The 22,907-nt window shown below is 47.9% G+C and overlaps 1 protein-coding gene across 3 annotated transcripts in view; it reads left to right on the top strand.

Annotated features, from left to right (window-relative positions):
* The first annotated feature begins 14,051 nt into the window (after positions 1 to 14,051).
* LOC126999134 (crustacyanin-A2 subunit-like) overlaps positions 14,052 to 22,907 on the top strand; it is a 46,447-nt gene continuing 37,591 nt past the window's right edge. Inside the window, exon 1 of one of the 3 annotated variants that reach the window (XM_050861477.1) lies at positions 14,052 to 14,161. The gene's annotated coding sequence lies outside the window, so the exon portion shown is untranslated. Of the gene's footprint in view, positions 14,268 to 22,907 lie in introns of all 3 variants that reach the window. The other 2 variants (XM_050861474.1, XM_050861465.1) reach the window with 2 other exon arrangements.

Here is a 22,907-nt window from a genome sequence, read left to right as displayed (position 1 = left end):
TTACCAATCTTTGTGTCGTCTGTAAATTTACCATAGAATTTCCATTTGAAACTGGCCGGTGGGGTGTTGGCCGCTGCGGGGTCAGCCCCGCCCCACATCTCTGCCACACACTCTCAAGACTTCTCGCTTCCTTTCATATGTCAGCTATTTACTACCTTTAAATGAATTTAATTAAATACCACGACACTTGAAAACGTTGTATTCCAACGATGTCAAGTGTCGTGGTATTTATACAAAACCTTTGTTATTATCCTAAAAACTAGACAATCTTAACACTATATGATCTTATTAGATTATCCAATTATTTAATTAAGTTCATTTAAAGGTAGTAAATAGCTGACATATTAAAGGAAGCGAGAAGTCTTTAGAGTGTGTGGCAGAGATGTGGGACGGGGCTAACTCGCATAGGCCAACACCCCATCGGGCACTTTCAAATGGAAATACTATAATGAGATTATATTGATTCCAACGTCCACATCGTTGATGTAAATAATGAAGAGCACTGGGCAAAGAACTGAGCCCTGAGGGACGCCTCTAGTGACTGGCGCCCACTCTGAGTTAAATCCGTCAATCACCACTTTTTGTTGTTTGTTGCTCAACCAATAGGCGTACCTGACAATCACCAAATGGGGAGGTACAAACTTGGCGGAGGGACTTTTTTGGCAGCCATAGCCGGTAACGGGCTAAAGAGTAGCCTATCCAGATACTTTGTTTTTATTTATTAATGATCCACGAGACATCCTAGAGTTAAATCAAAGTATGTGCTTATTTTTGTATTCATTCATACACACACTGGTAATATTTCTGTGGTGTCTGATTCACTTGTTTGAGTGAAATTCTATTGTAAAAAACAGTCACATATTCGTGTCACTAGTAAAAATGAAAATAATAATGAAAGTTTTGCCACCATGAAATATACACAAACAGATTAATATGAAAACTCAGGAAGTCACAATAAGTGACATCACCTGCTTTGCGCAGTAAAAATATGCTAATTTATGGTATCTGATACCCCCAAAATGGCGTATAGGCTGGCTCGGGCCACGGGGATACAGACTCAACGTTGCCAGATTGTCGTACTCAGCCGATTATATTTCCCGTCTTCCTACCCCTAAACTGTCTTCTGGGCTCCAGTAACGAAACTAATTTATAGTTATCGTTAAAAGAGTTAGATCCTGATGTTTCTTGGCAATAGTAAGGCGTCAGAAACCGGTAAATACTATGCTCTGAGTACGACAATCTGGCAACGGTGGCTATATGTATTTTCATATTATTGTTCTGTTGTTTATTCAATGTTCTGTTCAAGAAAAAGAATACCCATAATTTTAGTTAGTTTTTGGTTATAAGGATTCTTTACGAAATACAATTATAACATTACCTTCTACTAGTTAGGAAACGTACTGAATCTTGGATCGGCTATGGTGATGTTAGGTGCGCCTATTCGCGATCCATTGGTGTACTTGACCGTCAATACCTAATTGCTTTAATTTATAAAGTAATTTATGGTGTGGAACTTTATCAAACGCTTTCTGGAAATTAAGATAGATTACGTCCATTGATTTGGTTACGTCATAAACTGAGAAGAGGTCGTTATAAAAAGTCAATAAGTTTGATAGGCAGGATCTTTTGTTACGGAAGCCATGTTGAGAATCTTTAATTAATGAGTGGTTTCCAAGGTAACATACAATTTTGTCTCTAATTATGCTCTCGAGTAGCTCACTTACAACTGATGTTAGACTAATGGGCCTATAATTACCCGGTATTTTTTGTCTCCTTTCTTAAAACTCGATGTTACGTTAGCTTTTTTCCAATCCGAAGGGACGATGCCTTGTCGCATGAACATATTAAACGCGGTTGTGAGAGGAGAGTATTTCGCTCTTTGTTTCTTTAAGTAGTAGAGGATATACTTTGTCATGTCGGGGACTTTTATTTGTTTTAAGGGATTGGAGAGCTTTTAGGACTTCATCGGTAGTTATTACAAAGATAGGCAATGCATGAACGAAATTTACTTTAATACTGTTGTCGTCGCTGGTGTTGGTGGTTAATTAAATACCGAGGAAAAGTAATTGTTTAACAGGTTCGCAACGTGTTGGTTGTCAGTCACTAGTTACTTCGCTTCTCACAAAATGGGAAAAATATGTTCTGCTGAGTGAGTGAATTATTTTTAAAGTTTAGCCAGACTTTCTCTACGTTGCAATCATCTGACAGTTGTATTTCTGTTAGTTTTTTGTCGGATTTCTACGAAATTTGCTCTTTTGAAATTGGGCACCTTTACTGTATTTTCTGTCACTGTTGTTTGAGCTCTAATGTCAACGCGCACTAATTTATGATCGCAAACACCGAGATGTTCTCCTACCATTACATTATAGACTAGGTTATTATCCACAATGCACCGCGGATGACGTCACACTTGTACACAAATGGTACTGGGCGGGATACTGGTTCACTTCACTGTTCTCACCGCAGCGTGCTCAGTGAAAATGGTGATTTGTGCTGTGTGTGTGGGTGTTACAGTGGCTCAACCTATATAATAAGGATAGCTTACTAAGCATTTTTTTTTACCCACAATGCATATCGTATACAATCTGGTTCACTCTCTCCATATAAAATGTATTAGAAAACCATTACTTATTAACCTTGTCACTCATTCATAGTCAGATTTTGCGCTTTTTTGGTTGCTAAGGATATGTAATTAAATTAGGCAGCTGTTGAGTGGCAAATAGTTTCGCCGTCAATAATGCACAAACAGAAAGCGTGACCTCTCCCGACCGCAGCTGACCCGACACTATCTAGCAAGCAGCACTACACGTCCTACGTCACGGCCTACTCACCCCCCCAGTGAAGGGGCCTTCCCCTCTAGATGGCCTTGGTACCTCCCGGCAGGCTCTATCGACTTGCTCAAGCCATGAACTCCGTGGGCGTCCCCTTGGCCTCCTCCACTCAGGATTGTCTCTTACAGAGACAACCCGATGAGCAGGATCAGCTTCAGGGTAACGTGCCACGTGCCCGTACAGCCGAAGTTGGCGTTGACGGACTATGCAGGTAATATATGTCGCCGGTTTGACACAAAGTAATTCCAGCGATATCCCATGATTCTACGTAGATATTTATTACCAAAGGCATCAATCCGCCTCTCCAAGTCCCCATTTAGTGTCCATGTCTCACAACCATAGAGTAAGACAGGGAGCACAAGGGACTTGAAGATCCAGATCTTTGTCCTTCTGCATAGGTATCGACAACGCCATATACTCGTGTTGAGCGAGTCCATAACACCGTGGGCCACTGGGCCAGGCCAATCCACCGTAAGACTTCCTGACCAGACTCACCGTTGTTATGAACTACACTACCAAGACACGTGAAACTTTCTGAGATCTCAACGTCCTCACCACACGCATGAACAGACTATACTGTGTCATCCAGCAAGCCTCCAAACACCTGTACCTTGGTCTTGGCCCAGGAGACCTGAAGTCCCAAGGGCTTCGCTTCCTTGTGCAGTAACTCGAGAGCCATCACCAAAACCTTTAGCGACTCCGCCAGGATTACTGCATCATCGGCAAATCAAGGTCAGTGACCCTTGTATTGCCAATGGATGCTCCGCAATAACTCTGGTCCCAACTCTGCCCAGTACCTAGTCCATACAAGTGCTAAAAAACGATGGGGGCAAGGACATAGCCCTGCCTCACTCCCACACTCACGGGGAAAGAAGCTGGACAAGCCCCCCCCCCCCCACACTTCACAGCACTCTCTGTCCCAGAATACAGGCCAGTCAGCAAACCAATAGTCCTCTCAAGAATCCCACGGACTCGCAGAAGATCCCAGAGTGCCTCGCGATGCGAAAAGTCAAACGCCTTCTTGAGATCGCCATAGGCGGTGGCTGAGTGGTTAGCGTGTGGCCCCCGCATTCACCGCGCCATGGACGACGTCGGTTCGAATCCGCCCGCTACCACCTGTGATTTTTATGTCACTGCCGAGTGGCCTAAGACTGCCCACATGCTGTCTCGAAGACCACCCATCAACCCGGACTCTAGAAGAAACTATCCAAGTGAATCAAGAATGAGTTCCGGGGGAAAACATGAGCTAAGCTTAAATGGCGCCACTATAAAAATTGCCTGCGCCATGACGGGCTTGGGTCGACCATCAGGCCCCTGAACACAGCTTACCGGCGCTATAGGCGAAGACGTAAAAAAAAATAAAAAATCCCCTGTCGAAACTCACGTCGGCGCTCCACCAGTACACGAAGCACATTGGTGTACCAAAGTCCTGTACTAATAACCACTTGTAGTTGAATAAAGAATCTAAATCTGAATCTGAATCTCTCTCTCTCTCTCTCTCTCTCTCTCTCTCTCTCTCTCTCTCTCTCTCTCTCTCTCTCTCTCTCTCTCTCTCTCTCTCTCTCTCTCTCTCTCTCTCTCTCTCTCATCACTATCGGCCGTGATCACCAACGTACGTTACTCTATATAATATCTGTGCCAGGTCGATATATATCTTTATTCTATCTCTTGCTGGCCCTTCACATGCACCGCGCTATCACCAGTTCACTCAGGGAGGCAGGTAAAGTTTGTGCATGGCATACGCAAAACTGCGGTGGCCTCGGTGCACATCTCCGACTTCAGTGCTCAACTCCGACTCATTGACCTTTGATCCTTTATTAACCAAGAACCGACTGCCCCGGAACACAGGCAAGTGTGGCATCTGTGTTACCACATTTTACCGTCCCCAGCTTTCCCGAGGTATAGGCCTCTATTTGGCGACCATCCCAAAAGAGAAGATGAAGAGCTGGGAGAGCTCAGCGCTGAATGCTCCGAGCTGGAATCAAACCCACGACAGCGGCTTTTTAGGGCAGTTAAGTGTATTAACCACTAAACCATGGAAGGGTAAATTCAGTGTATAATTATTTACAACACTCAGTCCGAACATGCCATAGCAGAGGTTGGACAAAAATCATAATGGTTGTGTAGAATTGGTGGGGGTGATTGGGATAAAGGAGTGAATACAATGTAATGAGGTGACCCACATGGAAGACTCTATTTCTTGATGGACTAAGTAATAGCGGTACAGTGATCGGAGAGACACAGTCGTGACGTGATGATTGGAAACATCTATTCACAATACGCCATCAAAAGGATGTAAGCTAAACAAATTCAGATTAAATAAAGATCTTGGCAAATTGACAAATCCAGGTTAGAGACCCATCTATGTGTGCCCAGCGCATTACGGAGGTGATTGTTTAAGGGATGAGGATACATTTGACTTTATTTTTTAAGTTTTGGCCTGTAGCGTCGGTAGCCCTTGATGGGGCCTGCTGGTCGGCCCCAGCCCGTTAGTAGCGCAGGCAAATATTTAATAGAGACACCATCGTGCTTGGCTCATGCTGCCTTCGACAACTCAACTATCCTTTTCTACAATACGCATTATCGATCAATCGTTAGTTCAAAATTTCAGGTGGAAATTTCATATCTCATCTCTTGCCAAATCAGCTTCCTGGAGGTTAGGCGTTCCGTATCGTCTACATCAGTTTTTTCCCCCTCCCAGATGCTGTCCATATACGAGGGTCTTGTCCGCCCTCGTATGGAGTATGCATATCTTGTGTGGAGGGTTCCACACACACAGCCCTTTTGAACAGAGTGGAATCAAAGACTTTTCGTTTCAACAACTCCCCTGCTCTTACTCCACTAGATTTCCCTTCACCAACGCTGTAACACGAGTATGGAATGCACTTCCAACTCCAGTGGGTCAGTGAACGTAACACGATTGATTCATTGAAAAAACAAACCTATCCGCCACTTCTTCCACCTTAATATATATTAAGGCATATAGGCAGTCTTATTGGCCACTAGATGTATATTCATTCAGGTTTAAAGACAGATCACCTACAAAAAAACTCTCTCTCTCTCTCTCTCTCTCTCTCTCTCTCTCTCTCTCTCTCTCTCTCTCTCTCTCTCTCTCTCTCTCTCTCTCTCTCTCTCTCTCTCTTACGATTACGAAATGCGCGGCGTTAAACTCACAAGCGTTCAATGCGTTAAGGACCTGGGGGTCAAAATCGCGTTAAACCTCAAATTTTCACAGTAATGCATCGATGCAACAAATAAAGCGAACAGAATGTTGGGCTTCACTAAAAGAAACTTTTTATTCAAGAATAAAGATGTAATACTTCCGCTCTACAATAGTTTAGTCAGACCCCACTTGGAATATGCGGTACAGTTTTGGTCTCCCCACCATGCAAAGGGCACTGCTAAATTAGAAGGTGTTCAGCGTCGGGCAACAAAAATGATCCCTTCCTTGCGCAACAAATCCTACGAAGAAAGGCTTTCCAGCCTTAACATATTCTCTCTCGAGAAACGTCGCCTCCGAGGAAAACTGATCGAAAGTTTTCAAATACTTAATGGTTTCACGAATGTAGACAGATCAAAATTGTTTATGATCGATGACACTTTGCGAACGAGGAACAATGGCATAAAACTCAAATGTAGACAAGTAAATTCAGACTGCACCAAATTTTTCTTCACCAACGTTATAGTGCGAGAATGGAATAAGCTCCCACCTTCAGTGGTCCAGTGTAACACGATTGACTCCTTTAAAAACAAGCTCGACCGTCACTTCCTTGAACTTAATATTAACTAGAGTTGAAATGCAACGTTTTGGAGCCATCTAATTAATGTAGAATCACTTAGGTTTAAGGACATACCATGGGGTCTGTGTGGTCTGATTTTCTATGTAAATCTATGTAAATATGTACCTGGGACAGAGGCTACACCCTGTCAAGCTCGCCAGACGTCTGCAGGAATGTCTTTGTACAATTGAGGGCTTGGAAGGCAGTGTTGGAGCTGAGGGTGTAGCTTCCCATCAAGTTCTCTAGAGTTGGTTTGTAAATGTGGAGTCTGGTTAGGGATGCTTTGGGGCTGGTGCGGGGAGAGTGACATCATGGGCATTGCAGCGGGAAGTGTTCTGGTGTGTCAGGCTGTGTGGGGCACCACGGGCAGTGTAGCGATATGTTTGGGTGGCAGGGAGCGGGTCACGTCGGTGTTTGGGATAGGACAGTGGCAAGGAGGAGAAGATGTCACTTTGTGATAGGTAGTGACCGTCTTGGTGTTGCGCCTGTGGTCTAGTGAAGGAAGGCCTGCCTCTGCCTGCAGGGCCAGGGTGGGAGAGGACCTGAAGGCGCCGAGGGCAACTTTAGAGGGTCTTCTTCTTGTTCTTGGGTGTTTTATGGGGCTAGTTAGGCTGTGGGGCCACAGCCTCCAGGGCCCCGTAAGTGGTAGTTGCTATCAGGTGTTGTTTGTGTTTGTTGTTCTGCCACCAGAGTGGGGGTTAGATCCTATCGAGTTGACCCGACTTCTGCAGGAAGGTTTGCGTGCACTTGAGGGCTTGGAAGGCCGTGTTGGGGCTGAAAGTGTCGCTGCCCCGCAGGTCCTCTAGGGTTGGCCTGTGAATGCGGAGTCTGGTTAGGGATGCTCTGAGGTTGGTGCGGAGGGAGTGGAATCTTTGGCAGTGGAGGAGAAGGAGGTGTTCCGGTGTATCGGGTTGTGTGGGGCAGTGTGGGTCCTGAACTATGTTCAGTCTGTGCAAGTGAGCATTGCGGCGGGTGTGGCCAATCCTCATGTGGGTGATGGTTGTGTCGAGGGGGCGACTGGGGGAGTAGGTCCGCCAGTGTTGGGCGGAGGAGTGTCTGTATCGTCCGAGGGTGAGCTGTCTGAAGTCTGCCGTTAGTCTGGTGGTCCAGTGTCTGTTGGAGGACTGTCGGAGGTGGGTCAGTAGGTCAATGTGGTCTGGTGGTCTATCTATTGGCTGGGGATATGAGTGTGCCAGGTTGGCCGCTTGGTCCACCACGGTGATGCCCACGATGCCTATATGGGAAGGGATCCACTGAAGGTGGACCTTTCTGCCCCCAGAGGTCAGCTGTGCCAGGAGGGAGTGGATGGCAAAGCATAGTGTGTGGTATGTGTGAGGTCTGTGAGTTGAGAGGAGTTGGAGGGTAGTGAGGGAGTCTGTAAAGAGGGAGACAGGTTGGTGTGGGGGAAGTGTTGTTGCAGGTGTGAGGCCCTCCTTGATGACAAAGAGCTCTACCCCCAGTATGGTGGTGTGGGGTTGGAGTTTCCAGTTGGTTGAAGTGTGTAGGGCTGGGAGGTAAATGGCTGCAATGGTGGAGGGAGGGGAGGGGATATGGGAGCCATCTGTGAAAATGAAAAAGGTGTTCCTGTATTTTGTGGAGAGGTGGGACAGGAAGAGGGCCTTCCCCTGGTGTGGGCAGCCTGCTTTAGTCCACAGTGATTGAAGGTCAAGGGAAATGAAGGAGGGAAAGGGGAACCATGGACCTAGGGGAGAGAGATGTTCCAGGGGTGAGAAAGGTGAAAGGGTGAAAGAGAGAGAGGTGTAGATAGAGAGGGCTCGAGTGATGAATGGTGTGTGAGCACGGATGGCCTGTGGGGCTGGAAGTGGGTCAGGTCGGTGTTGGGACAGGACAGTGTGAAGGGAGAAGTGAGGAGAGGATGTTACTCTTTGGAAGGTGGTGACTGTCTTTTGTTGCGCCTGTGGTCTAGTGAGGGAAGGCCCGCCTCTGCCTGCAGGGCCAGGGTGGGTGATGACCTGAAGGCACCGAGGGCTATCCTGAGTGCGGTGTTCTGCACCACCTGCAGCTGTCGGAGGAGCGTCGGGGAAGCCGAGCCGTAGACCTCACATCCGTAGTCTATTTTGCTACGGATGTAGGCACGGTAGAAATGGAGGAGTGTGGCTCTGTCGGCTCCCCACTTGACGCCCGCCAGGGCCCTCATGAGGTTCAGCCGGGGCAGACAGGAGGTTCGGAGGTCACTGATGTGGTGCCTCCATGTGAGGCAAGGGCCGTCCAACACTAGACCCAGGAATCTATGTGTTATGCGGAAAGGGATGACTGTGCCTGTGAAGTGTGCTTGAGGGATGGCGGGGATGCGGCAACGGGTGAAGCACATGAGGCATGACTTTGGTGCACAGAGGGTGAGGCCCCATTGAGTGCACCAATGGCTGATGATGTCGAGCCCCCTCTGGAGGAGGGTTTGTGCCTCAAGAAGAGAAGGAGCGCAGCATAGGAGGGAAATGTCATCTGCATAGAGGAAGGTATAAGTGCCAGGAGGGGAAGGTAGGTCCGACAGGAGAATGTTGAAGAGGAGAGGACTAAGGGGCGAGCGTTGGAGAACCCCTCTATGGATAGGATAGGGTTGGGAGAAGGTGTTCCCCATAGAGACAAAGAAGGTTTTACCTGAGAGGAAGGAGCGTACCCAGAGCAGAGGAGTGCCGAAGAGTTCCAGAGTGGAGAGTTTATAGAGGATAGCGTTGTTCGAGGCAGAATCAAAGGCTCCTTCAAGATCTAAAAAGGCGGCCAGCGTGAAGCGCCCCCGGCCAAAGCCCTCCTGGACATGGTGGTCGAGGTCAAGGAGGGTGTCGAGGGTACCACGATGGGGCCGGAAACCAGACATGTTGGAGGGAAGGAGATGATTGTGTTCCAACCACCATGAAAGCCTTGTTAGCACGAGGTGTTCAACGAGTTTGCTGATGCAGGAAAGAAGGCTGACAGGGCGGTAAGAGGAGGATAAGGTGGGGTCTTTCCCTGGCCTTGGGATTGGAAGCGTGATGACGTGGCGCCACTGATGAAGGAAAGTGCCTGAGAGCCAGCTGTGGTTAAGAATCTGAAGGAGGAAGAAGGAGTAGGCATCTGGGAGGTGTTTAAGAAATTCATTGAGAATGTCGTCATCCCCAGTGGATTTCCCCACCGGCAGTACAGCTATGGCTGCGGTGAGTTCGTATATTAGAAAAGGCTTGGCGATAGGATGGGTGGAAGATGGTAGGGGTAGTATAGGGGGAGGGACTGGGTTCGGGGAGCCCAGCCGTGTGCGGAAATGTAAAGCTAGGTGTTCCACCTTCTGGGCAGCCCCAGTTAGTGGAACACCGTTGTGGTGGAGAGAGAGGGGCCTGGGGCCGGACCATCTTCCTGGAGAATAGCCATGTTTTGGCGAGTGAGGCTGAGAAATCAAGGGAGGCGCAAAAGGCGGACCAAGATGCCCTTTTGGCTGACAAGATCGTGCGCTTACAGCGAGCCTCCAATTGGTGGAACCTCCGGCGCAGCCCCGAGATGGGCCTGCGAAACCAGGCATTGAATGTCCCGCACTTGGCCCTCACAGTGGCCTCACACTGTCGGTTCCACTAATGGGTCCGAAGAAGACGCGGGGGCTGAGAGGAACGGAAGGGGAAGCAGTGGGACCCCACTTCCACCAAGGTGTCTGCTAGGGCCCCAATGGCTTCGTCAGGGGGAGGGTTGAGGGGGGAGAGGTGTAGAGGAGAGGTGGTCGAGGAAGGAGTGCCAGTTGTCAGCTCTAAGGGACCATCTTGGTCGGCCTGGGGCCGGGGGGTGGGTGGGATTGGTGAAGGGAAGGTAAGGATGACAGGAAGATGGTCGCTGCCGATGTGGGGCCCTGTGGTGATGGTGGTGAGGTGTAAAGGGCCATTACCCAGACATAGGTCTAGGGTGGATACCTTGCCTGTTGCGGGTGGGAAGATCTGGCGGGGTTAGGAGAGAGAAGGAGGCACTGCCGGCGAGGAAATCCACTATGGAGTGCCCTGAACGGTTCTGTTGAGCCGTAAAGAGGGACGGCTCCCAATGAGTGTAGTGGGCGTTAAAGTCACCTATGATATGTGCAGGGGAGGAGAGCTGATTGAAGAGGTGGCGGTATTCTAGCGTTCAGATGTCCTGACACGGGTTGTAAAGGATAAGGACGTCAAGGGGACCCATGCTGAAGGTGACCCGAACTCCCAGGAACTCTAAGTGTCCTCCCGGGTAAGGGGTGAGGGACAGTTGACAGAAGGGAAGGGGCCGCCGGACCAACAGCAGTAGGCCTCCGCCCACCACTCCAGCTCGGTGATCTTTCCTGTAGGGAAAGTAACCAGGGAATGACGGGGAGTAGGGTTCAGTGAGCCAGGTCTCACAGACCCCAATGAGAAGAGGAGAGATGGAGGAAAGGTAAGTTTTAAATTGTGGACCTGGCGTTCCAGAAAAGGAAGGGAGAGGTTGGTGGAGGGTTGATGTTGAAAATGAACCAAGGAAGGAGATGAGGGAGGGAAGAGTTTTTGAGAAGCACTCTGAAAGGGAATGTACGGCAGAGAGGAGAGAGAAGAAGGTCAGGATGACAGGGGCGAGGCCACAGATGATGGAGGTGAGTGAGTGGGTTGCGGGGGGCTGGTCTGCAGTGTTTGGTGAATGAGATGGTGGGACTGAGGCGGCTTGTAAGTTAATGGGCAGCTGTGGGATGGGCTGGGATGAAGGTTGTGCATGGTTTGCCTGTGGGGGGAGGAGTTGGGTAGGACAGCCTGGGGGGAGGGCGGGTGGGGGAGGGGGCAGGGATTGGGTGGCAGGGGTGTGTCCCGCAAGGGAGATGGGGTGGAGGGCAACCCCCTCTGGGGGAGTGGTGGCAGGGGTGTGTGCTGTATGAGGGGTAAGGCGAATAGTATTTTGGGCTGAGGGGTGTCGGGGTGAACGTTGTTTCTTTGGGGAGTGAGCTGTGGCCTTGGAGTTGGGTGTGCGGGTGGCAGGGATTTTTTATGTGGTGCTGTGCAATGCGAGGTGTTCGTGGGGGGGTGCGTGGGAGGGGGTCTGTGGTGCTGAGTGGCTATGGGGCTGGGGTGCTGGAGCGTTGTGGAGGTAGTGAGAGGGGGAGGAGGCGTTGTGTGGGGCGGCTGGTGGCACCAGTGTGGTGAGAGGAGGGTGCTGGCACCGGTGGCAGTCTGCATCACGGCAGCGGGGAAGGTTTGAGGTGGTGGTCCAGGGCGGAAGGACCCTGGTTTGATATCCCGCATCCGCTGTCGGGACTCAGGCACTGATAATTCGTCCTTGGCGAGTCTACTCTGTATATCTTCTGCTACTGCATGAGCAGGGCAAAGTTTGGAGGTGGGCCTGTGCTCGCCCTGGCAGTAGAGGCAGTGAGGATCTATCGTGCAGTCCTTGGCATCGTAGAAACCGCTGCAGGTGCGGCACCTGACATGGCCCCTACAGGTCCTTGTTCCATGCCCGTAAGCCAGGCAGTGAAAGCATTGGAGGACCGGGATGGTGTGGGGGCGCACTGTATCGGCTGTGCTGTCAATGGCCACATGTGATGGAAGTGGGCCTTTGAAGTTAATGCGGATCGCCAGTCCTGGGGTCCTGGTGCCGTTGATGAATTTGCCAGGGAGCCGGCAAATGGCACTCGATAGGGAGTGGGATCCTCCCAAAACAGTCAGTGTCAGGGCTGTGTCAATAGGGTAGATCCGTCCGTAAGTGTATTTGTGGGGAGGGTCTGGGTCAATCACCCGCAACGGACGGGCCAATCCCCCAGGGAGGTCACAGACTCTGGTGTCTGGGGTAGGTTGTCGAGGTTCGCCACCTTGAAACGTACCCCATGCCCCCCGTGGGTGATCTGCAGGGTCCCCTCGATTAGTTTCTTTCGAAAGATGAAGCCTTGCAGAGCAGTGGCCACCTTGGACGGGTGGATGAAGCAGCGGGTGTGGATGAAGGATGACATGCACACCACTAGGGGCGGCTTGCCGTCAGGGTCAGGGAAGGTGGTGAAGGTGAGGGCAGGAGTGGATCCAGGGCCACCTAGGTGTTCCGCGGGGGAGGGTGATTTTGGAGGTCCGTGGGGCCCTTTGGGAGGGGCTGGGTGGCGGGTTGGATGTTGTGCTCATGGAGCGGGTTGGTGGGATCAGGTGTGGTGAGTTACATGTTGCTTGTTTTTTTGGATGGTACGTCACCGTTTGGAGAGAGTGGCCGTTTGGAGGTGATGGTGGTGGCGTCCATGTCCTCAGCGGGCGGGAGCTGTTCCCCAGGTCAGGCAGGGGAGGCCCCGGATGGGAGAGGTGGGTGGGTGGAGGCGGCCTCGTGGCCTTCTCCCGGGTCGGACGACATCCAGGGGGTTGCCAGGGGTGTCGTATAGGGCTAGGGGTGGTTTGGGGAAGCACTATGGTTGGGGGTCTGCGCTAAAATCGGCTAAAACGGCTGGCTGGGAACAAGGGACCGCAATCCAAGATGGCTGCCAGCAGCGATGTCACTCTAAAGGGTCGCAAGACAAAGTGCAGTACCTGGCCAGGGAGACTTTGTTTACAACCGTTTCGGTGTTCGGCGCTGCCTCCAGCGAGAGGGCGTCTGTAAATGACTTATCTTAAGACCAAAAGTCAAAATAGCTACAGGTACTTAAACTAGCAATTATTTAATAGCAAGTTAAATCATTTTTAAGCTGCTGGAGAGCAAAATAAAGCCCCGGGCGAAAAATACGAAACCTCCCAGCTGTGTTTTGCCTGTTTTGGGCCGCTCAGGGGAAGACTGCGGCCCGCAGCACATTCGCCACTCAGCGGTCACACACACCACACACATACGCAAACCTTGAAACCTTACTAGCAAAGGGTAAATACAGTTTTTCTCTACCAGCAAGTACCATGTTTGGACATTTGGCTCCAAACGACAGCCAGTATTATTTTTTACCCGAAATAGAAAAGAGGAACCGAGTTACGTCAAAACAGTACTTTCGTGGTGTTTCTCCGAGTCGCCGAGTGCGGCGCTGCACGGATAGCCAATACGGTCCAATCTCTCTCTCTCTCTCTCTCTCTCTCTCTCTCTCTCTCTCTCTCTCTCTCTCTCTCTCTGTCTGGGATGAGACTTGTCTGCTTGAGTATCTAGAGATGATAAATCCTTGGCTGCTTCTGTGTCTGGGGTACGTACATGCGCAGTTCATCAACCTTATGTTTTAAATAGGCGAATATTCACGCGTTACATGATCGTCTATTTGGCAAGTCATGTTCGCACACGTAAAGTATCTAACGACATACTGCCATAGCATCGTCACGCTAAGCTGTAGTTTTTAACAGTTCATGATTTACTATTTTGTATGTTTGGCAAGTCATGTTCATACACATAAAAAAAATAAAAAACTGCCAATGACCACAGCATTTCATTAAGCACCAGTTACGTACATCTTTGCTAAGTCGAGGTCGTAAGATAAGAAAGAAAAAAGGCGATATCAGTCTTTTTTCCGCCCGTTTGGCCTTCTGAGCAAATGAAAGATAACAGCCCCTCACCCTCCTCGTGAGGACCGCGATATAACAGTTTATCTTTGCCGACTTTCACAAGCACCAGTCTAGCGAGGAATCGACGGAGGGAGACGAACACCAAGTTGGACTGCGTGACGATTTCTCCGGGATGTGTTGAAATAAGCCAAAGCCAGTGGATCCTTGGCTGGCAACCTTAGCCATACTAGTGCGGAGAGGATCAGTCCATAGTAAAGTTACACACCGACACCCACACAAACATCCACACCCACCCACTCACCCACACCCACATCCACCCACCCACCCACCCACACACACACACACACACACACACACACACACACACACACACACACACACACACACACACACACACACACACACACACACACACACACACACACACACACACACACATGGTCAGCCTGTTGACCCTTTACCTTCTCCTTCCCTCCCCATTCCCCCACCCCTTCCCATTTTTTCAAGGAACTCATTATTACTAAGAAAACTTGTGAAATGTTGTGACATTATACAGACATACAGTGAGTTTTGTGTGTTAGTGGTGCTGGGAGGTAGTGAGAACTGTGTCGCCAACGCCTCGTCATCCACCGCGTCCTCGCCGACACGCTCAAGCTCCGAAGGACGCCATTTCGGTCACCCTGCAGCAAGGGAAGGTCAGTTCAGATGGCAGACAGTGTGGCAGCCTCGTCACTCAGGTTTGGAGCAAGATGTACGGCACCTTCATCAACGCTGTGCACTTGTTCCCAGATACAGATATAACAACCAACCGAGCAACAACCACCACCTGTGTCTCGCCGGCCCAGGAGATTAGCACCTACTTACTAAGCTTGGGTACCTAAGTGACCTTCCAGATAATGCCCACCTGCATCCCTCCAAGACCTGTCACCTGAACCCAGCATCCTAACTGAGGATTAAGATCTCACTTGACTTCACCGCCATCTGGAAGAATCCGCCCCTTCACCCTCCCCGACACCACCACACTGTACTTCACCCCACCCCTCATCTCCCATCATCCCTACCTTCCCAGAGACAAGTCTGACCCCCGTTTTCCATCCCCCTTCCTTTTGTACTTGTTCTCGTTAACGAAGTTTACTTAAAATGTACTTCTAGATTGTAAATTTTCAGCCTGACGGCTGCCGTACTTGAATAAACCGTATATTATTATTATTATTATTATTATTATTATTATTATTATTATTATTATTATTATTATTATTATTTACACACACACACACACACACACACACACACACACACACACACACACACACACACACACACACACACACACACACACACACACACACACACACACACACACAAAGCAAATCTGCGAGAGAAAACAACTTGAAAGATGTAGTGAGGTAGATCGTGAAGAGGGTACAAGAAGAGGGAAGAGACCTGGTGAAAGAAATAGATGACTGTCATAGGATTGGAAAATACAATGGAGCAAAAGATAGACCAATTAGGATTCGATTCAAGGCACAGAGCGAAGCAGAAGAGGCACTGGCAGGAGCTTGGAAGCTAGCGGAAGAAGACACCAAAATTATATGGCTGAGGAAAGATCTGAATGAACAAGAGAGAGACAAGTTGAATGAACTTAGAAGTGAGGTTCGTGATTTAAATGAGAAAAGATCGGAAGAAGAGAAGAAGGAATTTTTTTGGAGAGTAATGGATATGAAAGTGAGGAAGTGGTTCATGGTGACGAGAGGAAGGAGATAAAACATCTAACAGGAAAGGAGGAAGGATGGAAAGTGTCATATACGAATATCAATGGAATAGTGTCATCGTGGATAGAGTTTAACGACTATTTGAGAGATAGAGAACCCGATATTGTGGGGCTGACGGAAATCAAGTTGTGTGACCCAATTGAGGTGGTGGGGATTGGAGAAGGTGGATACAATATATGGAGGAGAGACAGAAAGAGAAAACAGGGAGGAGGTGTGATGTTGATGGTAAGGAAAGACATTAAGGTGGAGGAGGTGATTGAGGGTGAAGGCTTGGCAGAGGTACTGAAAGTGAAAACTGGGTGCTGAAGGAAGAAGGAGGCAATATGTAGTAGGGTATGTGCCACCAAGAACCAATGCATGGAAGGCCCGAGAATATGAACAAATGATACAACACGCAGTGAGTTGCCTGGATGGAATGTTAAGAGAGAGTGAGAGAACAATTTTGATGGGTGATTTTAATTGCAAAGAGGTAGAATGGGAGGATTGGCAGACGCAGGGAACAGAAGAGTCGTGGGGAGGAAGACTCCTGCAACTGGCAATGGAACATATGCTGACGCAATGGATTAAGGAACATACTAGATTCGGGAAAGAAGGAGAGGCATCAAGATTAGACCTGGTTTTTAGCAAGGAACCGGAAGTAATAGAAAATATTAAAAGAGATTGCCCAATAGCAAAGAGTGACCATGCGATTGTGGAATTCGAAGTAAAAGAAAAGAGAACGATTGACCGAAAAGAGGATCACAAAATAGGGAGAAGTAACTACTCTAAGGCAGACTTTGTTAATATGAGAACTTTTTTTGAGAATGCAAAGTGGAGTGGGCTGTACAAAGCCAAACGTACATAAGACAAGTGGGAGGAGTTTTCAAAACTGTACAAAGAAGCCGAGAATAGATATGTCCCTAGGGTAACCAAAAAGGATGTTGGTAAAAAGGAGTGGTTTAACAAAAAATGCGAGGCGGCTAGAAAAAGAAAGGAGGAAACCTGGAAGGGATGGAGGAGACGAAGAAGAATCAACGCGTGGAACAATTTCAAACAAGCAAGAAATGAATATACAAAGATTAGAAGAGAAGAAAAGCGGAAATATGAAAAAGATATAATCGACAAATGTAAAGATCAACCCAAATTATTCTATAGACATGTGAACGGCAAATTAAAGAATAGAGAAACAATCAATAAACTGAAAATGGATGGAACTACATATGAAGACCCAGCAGAGATGGCAGAAGTGATGAACAACAGCTTTCATAGAGTTTTCACAAAGGAAGACGAATTCGTACAACCACCGGGCCAGGAAAGAGGAAGGGTTATGCAGGAGATACAGTTAACGGTGCAGGAGGTCAAGGAAAGCTTGAACAAGCTGGATGTAAGAAAGGCGACAGGGCCGGATGAAGTATCAGGGTGGATCCTGAAAGAATGTAGTGAGCAACTTGCAGAGAAACTGCACTCCATAATGAGCGCCACCCTGATGGAAGGAAGGGTACCACAAGATTGGAAGTGAGCAAACATAGTACCAATTTATTAGGGCCCAGGCACACGAGCGACTTCACAATCGCTTGACCACCCCATACACACGAACGACTTAGAAGCGATTTTAAATCGCGTAAGAAGCGATTTTAAATCGCTCGTGTGTATGGGGTAAAGATGTGATACTGTGTGTGTGTGTGTGTGTGTGTGTGTGTATATATATATATATATATATATATATATATATATATATATATATATATATATATATATATATATATATATATATATATATATATATATATATATATATACACACACACACACACACACACACACACACAGTATCACATCTTGCCTGCCCAGTGTGAATGCAAGGAGTGATGAGCGAGGACTGACTGACAGATCACTTCCGGTACATCGGAAAGGCGACAGGATGTCGCCCGTGTGTGGGGGGGTCCAAGCGATTAATCGCCTTGCACGCGCTTTGTACTTGCGACTGCCCAGCGTGGTCGCTTTACACACCCGCCCGTGTGTTGGGGTAAGCGATTTTCCCATTGAAACCTATGTTATATCAACTACTCGCGACGAGAGGCGATTAAAAATCGCACGACAGAGTCGTCCGTGTGTCTGGGCCCTAAAGGAGGAAAGAGAGAGGACCCATTAAATTACAGACCGGTATCACTCACTAGTGTGGTTGCGAAGATATGCGAGAGGCTGGTTAAAAACAGGTGGACGGATTTTTTAGAAAGGGAGAGAATTATCTCGGATTGCGAGTTTGGATTCAGGAGAGGGAGATCGTGTGTCACCAACTTGTTATGTTATTACTCAAGGGTGACAGATTTAATACAGGAGAGAGAAGGCTGGGGGGATGGAGTGTACCTGGATTTGAAAAAGGCATTCGACAAAGTACCGCACAGAAGACTAATTTGGAAAATTAAAAATAGGGGTGGAGTGGGTGATTGACTGATTAAGTGGCTGGAGGACTTCCTAACTAACAGGGAAATGAGGACAATTATCAAGAACAAGGTTTCCAACTGGTGCTCATTGAGGAGTGGGGTCCCACAAGGTTCGGTGCTGGCGCCAATAGTGTTTGCTGTTTATATAAATGATATGGTGGACGGAGTGACCAGCTATGTGAGTTTGTTTGCAGATGATGCAAAGCTATTGAGACGAGTCAATGATGTGAAAGACTGTAAGGCATCGCAGAGGGACCTGGACAAAATATGGGAGTGGAGTGGCACATGGCAGATGGAATTCAACCTTGGGAAATGTAAAAAAAATAGAGTTTGGTAGGAGTGATAGATGTGAATATGATTTGATTATGAGATGGGAAATGAGATAATATGCAGAGGAATGGAAGAAAAAGATTTGGGAGTGACTATCTCAGAGAACATGTCACCGGACAAACACATCAACAGGATAACGGGACAAACTATGAATTTGCTGAAGAACATAAGGACGGCATTTGTGTATTTGGACGAAGAGATGATGAAGAAAATAATAGTTACAATGATAAGGCCAAGGTTAGAGTATGCAGCAATGGTCTGGTCTCCTCACGAAAAGAAAAACATAAGAAAGCTGGAAAGAGTACAGAGAGTGGCAACTAAGATGGTTCCGGAACTTAGGGATCAGACTTATGAGGAGAGACTCAATACCATGGGGCTCACAACCCTGGGGAGAAGAAGAGAAAGAGGAGACCTGATAGCGGTGTACAGGGTGGCGAGCGGGGTGGAGAATCTGAACAGAGAGGACCTGTGTGTGTGGAGCGAGAGAGAAACGAGAGGACATGGAAAGAAGTTGAGGGCGACCACGTGTAGGCGAGATGTGAAAAAGTTTAGCTTCCCAAACAGAAGTATTGAGCTATGGAATAGACTGGAGGAGGAGGTGGTTTGTGCAAGAAACATTCATGATTTTAAGGAAAAGTTGGATAAGAGAGGATATGGAGACGGGACAGCGCGAGCGTAGCTCTTTTCCCGTATGTCACAACTAGTTAAATACAACTAGGCAACTACTATCCATATCAAACCCTATGACATACCGTTTTTCGCAAATATCTTTCAAACAAAGACTTGGAACAGCATGGGACTTTGGCACACATTGTTTCACACACTCCGCTAATTTTTGACGCTATTTTGCATTGCCAGATGTGGTTAATTACGGCGTTTACTCTTGACTGTGATGGCAAAACCTGCGTGAGCCACTATCACATTCGAACAGGTGAAGCGTGACGTATTTGTGACGTGTATCCGCCACCTACCTCCACCCCTGGCTTCCCCTACTCCCATCCCTCCCATTCCCTCCCTCCTGCCCTCCTCCTCCCCCGCACTCTCTCCCCCACTCTCTCTCTCTCTCTCTCTCTCTCTCTCTCTCTCTCTCTCTCTCTCTCTCTCTCTCTCTCTCTCTCTCTCTCTCTCTCTCTCTCTCTCTCTCTCTCTCTCTCTCTCTCTCTCGGTGTACATGCGATGTGAAGCTTTGCACACATATGACTTGTCTATAATGGCGGATAACTAGAAAGTATATGCTAAGTATGGTCTGGTGTTTTATGCACACGACCCTGATTCCTGTTCCAGCGTAACTGGATGTTGCTTAAGTGCTGTATGAGGTTTGTTTGGCAATTATACAACCATTGAAAGTTGTACGAGTATATGACCCTCCTTCCCACAGGTTACGTTGAGCGTATGATGGGATGAAGCACGTAGCTGACGCTTGATCATTTATAGGAAATCGCGTAAGAGACGGAAAGGAATAAGGGTGGAATTGAAACGGGAATTCATTGCAGAGTAAAAACGTGAAACGAAATTGGAGAAATATATGAATATTTTATTCTGATATTAGGAAAAGACTGCCATACGATATGGGTTCATATAGATATGTTAAAAAGTCATAGCACACAAAAATAGACAGCGAGTATATGATGGGTGGATTAATAATGTAAATACTTTAATATTCATCACCATCGACAAACAGGTCATCCTCGTCATCACTGTTGATGCTGATGCAGACGGCATATAATTTGTGTGCATGGACTCGTATCTCGTGTACAGCGCAAGTGAGAGAGAGAGAGAGAGAGAGGGGGGAGGGGTATGGGGGAAAGATGGAGGGGGGAGAGAGTTCGGGGGAGAAAGAGGAGGGCAGGAAGGAGGGAAAGGGAGGGATGGGAGTAGGGGAAGCCAGGGGTGGAGGTAGGTGGTGGATACACGTCACAAATACGTCACGCTTCACCTGTTCGAATGTGTAAGTGGCTCACGCAGGTTTTGCCATCACAGTCAAGAGTAAACGCCATAATTAACCGCATCTAGCAAATGCACAATAGCGTCAAAAATTAGCGGAGTGTGTGAAACAATCTTTGCCAAAGCCCCATGCTGATTCAAGTCTTCGTTTGAAAGATATTTGCGAAAAACGGTATGTCATAGTGTCTGATATGGATAGTAGGTAAATACAAACACACACACACACACACACACATACAGCTTTTGACAATCTTGTACAATTCTTTGTTTTCCAAACTACTCTCCTACGATTTCTATCCCTCTTTGTACTTTTATCTTCAGTTTCCTTTCTGGTCGATCTATCACTGCTGTGGTAGACGGCCACTCTTTTTCCCCTATACCTATCAACAGTGGTGTCCCGCAGGGCTCTGTCCTATCTCCCATATCTGTCTGCTGTTCATTAAAGAAACAAAGAACGTAATACTCTCCTCTCTCACATCCGTATTCAATATGTCCTTGCGACAAGGCATCGTCCTTTCGGATTGGAAAATAGCTTGAAAGCCACTCATTAGTTAAGGATTTACAACATGGTTTTCGTAACAAGAGATCCTTCCTATCAAACCGACTGATCTTTAAAACATACAAAGCCCAGGACCAGTCAATTTATATCCTATACTACTAAAGGGATTGGAGTGCATTGAGGACTTCATCGGTAGTTATTACAAACTTAGGTAATGCATGAACGAGATTGGGTTCGTGCTATTGTCGTCGTTGGTGTCGGTGGTAGTGGCGGTAAGACTTAGTATTATATACCGAGGACAGATAATTTTTTTAAAAGTTCACAACGCGTTGGCTTTCGAAAAGTAAGTAATTCGCCGTCATTGTCAGTTAAAGGTCCACTTCCACTTCTGATCGCCTTTCTTTTGTTTAAATAACTGAAAAAAGATTTCGGTGAGAGAGAGAGAGAGAGAGAGAGAGAGAGAGAGAGAGAGAGAGAGAGAGAGAGAGAGAGAGAGAGAGAGAGAGTTGACCAGCACAGTGTCCTTGTCATTCAACTTCGAACAAGCCACGCTGCCAGAACTTATAGGGATGTATATAATCTCATTGTTTTGAAAACGAATCGTGGTAGAATTTAATGCTCTAATCACATGATTGAAAGTACACAGAGTATTTAAACTTGTCAAGAAGTAATTAAAAATCAGCGGCAGCGGTAATGTGACATACCCACTAATCCCGCCAGCCACGCCCAAAGTGACTTGATAAAATGGAAAGAATACAGTTCTTCGTGACGAGTCCCGTAACGCTCGAGTCCCCAGCCAGTCTGGCAGCACGACTCTCCTCTACATTCTACAGTTTCTCCCTCGAGGCAATTCCACTCAAGTCCGTGGACGCACCCCAAACTAGTCCCTGGCAGCTTTGAGAGTTTTACGTCTAAAGGTGTCCCACAACTCTCCAGGGTCCTTCAGAGTGCCAAGCATTTGAAACCGATTTGAGACTGCCACTGCATACTCCTGAACCCTCAGTTTCTCAAGATGGAACCCCGGAGGGATGCATCTTGAGATTTTCTTGGACCTGACGCGTATCAACAGTTTTGCTGCAGCGTCTGTGGTCGGTCACAATGAACTTTGCATCCTGGGAAAAAAAAAAATAGTCGTGGAGGATCCTTCAACGAATACTAAAGACGATGTGATCGATTTCCTTTGCCACATCGCCAGTCAGGAGTGGAAGGAAGAAAGTTGGGAAGGAAATGGGAGGCAAGGTAGATGAAGGATGTTGGGGAAGGAGATGATGGACGATTCTAGGGAGGGGCATGTGAAGCGGAGGATAGTGGGGTGGGAGGGAAGTACGAGAAAGGAGAATGTTTGTGGAATGGTTGTGGGCGTCTAGTAGGATCATACCACCACTAGCGGCCGCTGGCAGATGATGTGCTCACGTGCGGCTACCAACACGATGGCTGAGAGGTCCAGTTTCAACCTGGGTCCAGTTTCAACCTACTACACCGCCGCTGGCCCCCTACACCGCACATTTCCTCTCCTGCATCCCCCTCCTCCCCCATAACACACACACACACACACACACACACACACACACACACACACACACACACACACACTCCGCTCCGACAGCTCAGTCGGTTAAAACGCTGCGCTGCCAGGCTTTGCGGCGTGGAAGCTGACAAGAAGCGGACCAAGCGGTTATTGTCCCCGCATGAGCAAAGGGGATGGGGTGAGTTGGTGTGTGAGGGCAGTACCCAGAGATCGACTAATGAGCCTTGCTCTAATCGGGAGGATACTTGTTAGGGGTAGTGAGTCCAACTCGTTATCAGGCCGTGGTGAAATACACACACACACACACACACACACACACACACACACACACACACACAAATACAAAAAAGAACGTAGGGCAATGGTTAATACACTCGCTTCATAACCAAGAGATC

This window comes from Eriocheir sinensis, chromosome 2, assembly GCF_024679095.1.
Source record: "Eriocheir sinensis breed Jianghai 21 chromosome 2, ASM2467909v1, whole genome shotgun sequence".
Taxonomy (NCBI): Eukaryota; Metazoa; Arthropoda; class Malacostraca; order Decapoda; family Varunidae; genus Eriocheir; species Eriocheir sinensis.
The sequence above is the reverse complement of the archived record's forward strand: the minus strand, read 5'-3'. Positions and strand labels throughout refer to the sequence as shown.